The sequence below is a fragment of the Dermacentor silvarum genome, chromosome 6 (assembly GCF_013339745.2).
Source record: "Dermacentor silvarum isolate Dsil-2018 chromosome 6, BIME_Dsil_1.4, whole genome shotgun sequence".
Classification (NCBI taxonomy): Eukaryota; Metazoa; Arthropoda; class Arachnida; order Ixodida; family Ixodidae; genus Dermacentor; species Dermacentor silvarum.
Window position 1 is genome coordinate 12,136,139 of NC_051159.1, and position 5,201 is coordinate 12,141,339.

The window sequence follows — 5,201 nt, forward strand, 5'->3', positions numbered from 1 at the left end:
ACCAGTGCATTATGCGACACTATTCAGGTGCATATTTTGCGAGGCTGGTGCCGCTGACAGCATTTCTGTCAAATGGCTAAACTTCACATATTGTCTCGCTTCAATATTGAAATAACAATATGCCCTATCAAAATATTAATGAAAAATAGTTGCAGTGGCTTAGCTCGGCTATGCCAGGATATACGTAGCGTTAGCAAAGGTTCAGCTGAAGGTCCGAGTCGCACTGGCGCTTTCGCTGAGTTTCACAGTATATTCAGTCGATCGGCGAGCCTTGACGTCATCGACGGCGTTTTGTTGTTGCTGCAGGGGTGGTCGGGCACGTCGCTCAGCCTCTTGGCGACGCCGCTTTGCTAGACGTTCGTCCCTTTGCTCCAGTGTCTCCGCAGCACGTTTAGCCTTCTTCTGTTCAGTCCTCCTACGCTCAACCGCTAATTGCCAGGCAACTACTTCGGGTTCCGATGAGTCAAGCTTCTCCGTTCTTCTGCGCTGTTGAGCAGCTTTTGCGCTCTCCTTCTCCATGGCTATACCACACTGGCAAACGCCAGTCAGAAGCGCAGCGGCTCCAGCGCAGTGTCAGACGGCGACTACACAGCCAGCGCGCGCCGGCGCCAGTGCGTCTACCACGGCTACGACGTCACTCCTCTGGAATGCGCAGACCGGCGGCGGTGAGTCGCGCGCGGCGGCAGCGGAGTGCGCGAGAGGTGCCGGCTCCGGTGGCTCCGGTGCGCAAGCCGTGTGACATCACTGATCCTTGCGCATGCGCAGCACGGCTCTTGATGTGCCGCGCGAAACGGGCTTGGCTAGGCCAGTGTAGCTAACGCTACAAAAGTATTTTTATGGATATCAGTCCTCGTAAAATATACGTTCTAACATTGATAAAAAGTTATGACACAACTCAATATTTACCCGTTCATTACATGCACCAACCACCCCAAATTAGCACTACACTAGATAGATTGCAGTGCACTGCATTGCAACACAGGGGCACTGGGGTTTGCCATCCCCAGTAGGAAATCGGACGCTTGTCTGGTTGACTTGCTTGCCTTTCCTCTCCTTGCTTTTTCGATCTCTTTGAACAAACTGCACTACCTTGTCGAAGAGGAAGCGTTATCCTCTTTCAGAGTTAAATAATTTGTCGAGCAATAATTTTACAGTTCCAGCAACTACAGCATAAACTGGAAAACGAAACCGAATCTGATTTGTTCTCCGTGCTCACAGAGCGCGGCACCAGGTGGCACCGTGCGCTGCGCCTCCGGTCTCGAAGGATCTAACAAGCGGTTGATGCAGCTGCGAATGTGTAGTCAGTCGGCTTTTATCGTTTTATGTTGTGCAGATTGTTAGTTCACCGTAAATATGTCTTGATTTGTACTCAAGAGTGAAGCAAGGCCCCAAGGAACAGAGATTGACGCAACGGGAGCGAAGAACAGAAGCGATGGATGGTTACGCTGGTTGAATCTCGGCATGTTCAAAATGGCGAAGTTCCGAATTTGTCGCTGCGTGACGTGCGCGTGTGTGCTCGTGATGTGCCGTCATAGCGCGGGGATATTTGTGCTGAATGTGTTTCACTTCGTCTACAAAACTCTGCACGCAATGGCATCGAAGAAGTCGTGTGTTCAGGTGCACGTATGTGCATGCTTGGATACGGAAAGCCTGCCCTCAACGGTAGCGCTGAGCTCAGCCGTGTTGGCTCAGCGCTACCCCCTCAACGGATGTTCAACAGTCTACGTGCTCGTAACCAACACGAGGTAAGCCCGTTGTCATCTTGTTTGTATGTGGTAAGCCGGCGTCGCGATCAGAAATATTGTTTAGAAAATGCCAGTAAACGGCGTCTTACGGCAAAAAGGACGCGTGAATGGGAAAAAGGATTACGTTCGGGGTAGATTCGTTGGCGTCACCTATTCTCGCACGGGCGCGTTACGTCGGATGGACATACTCACGAGTGTGGCGCTCGTGCTGTATCAGTCATGCCGGATTATATAGCTTTCTCGCGCCTCTACCTTCAAAATATCACTGATTTTCCCGGGGGAGCAGTAGGGGCCGTAGTGGAGACCGGGGCTACTGTCCTGGAGCAGTATTTTCGCTCATGCCAGCCTTTTCGTATGTGTTAAGCTTCTCTGCAGCCTAAATTGTTTGCAGTTAAGGCTGCATGACATTATACTTGCTTGCATAAGTGTCACAGCTGTCACCCGTTCGTCGTTGGCGCGAAGTCAATCGACGGGGTATACAAGCCGGTTGGTCGTTCCGTATGCTCTCCGTGACTTTTCAAAACATATTAACTCAAATAAAATGCCTAAACTGCTCCCCCGGGAAAATCAGTGATAGTATTTTGAAGGCAGAGCGCCGTAAGGCGTGAGAAAGGTATAATCTGGCATGGCTGACCCGCAGGCGCGGGAATGGCTGTCCGAAATACCGCGCCTGTGCGCGGAGAATAGGTTACGCCAACGAGGAATTTACCACGTTTGATCTACATGGTAGTGCGGTCCCCTCAATCGCGATCGAAATTTTCTGTGTGACGATTATAACCTCTTAGTTTGTGATTGCTATATTCAGCACTTTTATAAAACAAAGATATTGTTGAATCAAAGGTAAACAGAGGTTTAACAAGTAAAAAAGAACATGAATTTTGTGCAATTGTATTGCGCATATCCGTGTGATCATTGAAGCTAACACGAATTGTCATCTGTTTACAGACCTCCTTGCTGTTGCAACTCTGAGGACAATTGCTTCAAATGGGAAGGAACAACCAGCACTGCCAGCGCTATTTGTACATGAGGACGTATGTTCCTTCACATTTTTGTTAATGAAATCGGTTCTAAACAATGCTGTAATTCTTCAAATGGCTTCAATCGTAGAAACAGTTTGGCAACTGTATAAAGATCCAGATGGTTTTTTTTTAAATGTGAACTGACATGCTACCTAATTTCACCAGCTATTTATTCATTTTTATTTATTCATGCTACCGGTAAAGGCCCTCAAAGGGAGTGTATTACATAGGGGGGGGGGGCAATACAATGATTAATAAGTGCTGTACATGTTAGGAAGAACAACAACAATACATGTATAAATAATAAAAAACGGCAATTAAATCATAAGTCAATATACAAAACGTAAGGATGAACAAACGAACAATTTTGAACTGCTCTTGCACTCGATGTGAGGAGCATCTATGCTGCAAAAGTGACCTTGCTAGGATTACACGGGTTATTCGAATAATGCTGGGTTGTGTTAAGCTTCTCTACAGCCTACATTGTTTGGAGTTAAGGCTGCATGACATTATACTTGCTTGCATTAGTATCACAGCTGTCACCCGTTCGTCGTCGGCGCGAAGTCAATCGACGTGGTATACAAGCCGGTTGGTCGTTCCGTATGCTCTCCGTGACTTTTCAAAACATATTAACTCAAAGAAAATGCCTAAACTGCTCCCCCAGGAAAATCAGTGATGGTATTTTGAAGGTAGAGCACCGTAAGGCGTGAGAAAAGTATAATCTGGCATGGCTGACCCGCAGGCGTCGGAATGGCTGTCCAAAATACCGCGCCTCTGCGCGGAGAATAGGTTACGCCAACGAGGAATTTACCACGTTTGAACTACATGCTAGTGCGGTCCCCTCGATCGCGATCGAAATTTTCTGTGTGACGATTATAACCTCTTGCTTTGTGATTGATATATTCAGCACTTTTATAAAACAAAGATATTGTTGAATCAAAGGTAAACAGAGGTTTTACAAGTACAAAAAGAACAAGAATTTTGTGCAATTGTATTGCACATATCCGTGTGATCATTGAAGCTAACACGAATTGTCATCTGTTTACAGACCTCCTTGCTGTGGCAACTCTAAGGACAATTGCTTCAAATGGGAAGGAACAACCAGCAGTGCCAGCGCTATTTGTACATGAGGACGTAAGTTCCTTCACATTATTGTTAATGAAATCAGATCTAAACAATGCTGTAATTCCTCAAATGGCTTCAATCGTAGAAACAGTTTGGCAACTGTATAAAGATCCAGATGGTTTTTTTTTTAATGTGAACTGACATGCTACCTAATTTCACCAGCTATTTATTCATTTTTATTTATTCATGCTACCGGTAAAGGCCCTCAAAGGGAGTGTATTACATAGGGGGGGGGGAGGCGATACAATGATTAATAAGTGCTGTACATGTTAGGAAGAACAACAACAATACATGTATAAATAATAAAAAACGGCAATTAAATCATAAGTCAATATACAAAACGTAAGGATGAACAAATGAACAATTTTGAACTGCTCTTGCACTCGATGTGAGGCGCATCTATGCTGCAAAAATGACCTTGCTTGGATTACACAGGTTATTCGAATATGCTGGGTTGTGTTAAGCTTCTCTACAGCCTACATTGTTTGCACTTAAGGCTGCATGACATTATACTTGCTTGCATAAGTGTCATAGCTGTCACCCGTTCATCGTCGGCACGAAGTCAATCGATGGGGTATACAAGCCGGTTGGTCTTCCGTACTCAAGCGAACAGAGTGAAAGAGTCAGAGTCGGGAGTAAACAAAAAAGCAGATATTTATCGCCAGATAAGTATACACAATTAATAAAATAAAATAATAAAAAAGACACAATACAAATACCTGGGGCGCTATAACGTAAAATGATTCCAAACAGTTGTGATTGCAAACTCCTGATGTCAAATTTACATAACCACCGATGCAAGCATCGGGCGGTGACCCGTGGCGTTGTCTGAACAACTCAATCAAGCACTCTCCTCGTTTATAGGAGGTCACCCTTGTTCGCTTTGAAAACCAATAACATTGCTTATACTCAGCGGTTTTTCTTATCTAATTGGCTGACAAGAGGAGCACGCTCTAGTGGAGAGGGTTTCGATGGGGCCGAGCCAGCACAGTGAAAATAGATAACCGCATAGAGAGGGTGGTGCCAGCTTCTCCGATTGGTCCGCTTTGCCTTACTTAGCTTGCAGTGGCTGGTCGAAAATCGCGGCAACGTGCAATGGAAGAATAAGAATGCCGCTAAAACGGATCCTCAGCAAGGAAGAGTTGGCAGAGCGATGTTGTATGCATGGCAAAAAGGCTCGATAACGTTTTACTCATACACAAAAATGTTTATCATGCGCAAATAATTACATGCTCAACGACAGGTACGAGTAGCGAGAACCTGAGTGATCCGCGGGCAGCCATCTTTTATTCCTTTCGGAATGGGGCAGTCT

General features: G+C 45.7%; 1 long non-coding RNA gene across 1 annotated transcript; it reads left to right on the forward strand.

Annotated features, from left to right (window-relative positions):
• Positions 1 to 1,089: 1,089 nt before the first annotated feature.
• Positions 1,090 to 4,099, forward strand: LOC125946182 (uncharacterized). The gene is made up of 3 exons (XR_007467445.1): positions 1,090 to 1,745; positions 2,691 to 2,776; positions 3,813 to 4,099. It is a non-coding gene; the product is annotated as an uncharacterized LOC125946182 (long non-coding RNA).
• Positions 4,100 to 5,201: the final 1,102 nt, after the last annotated feature.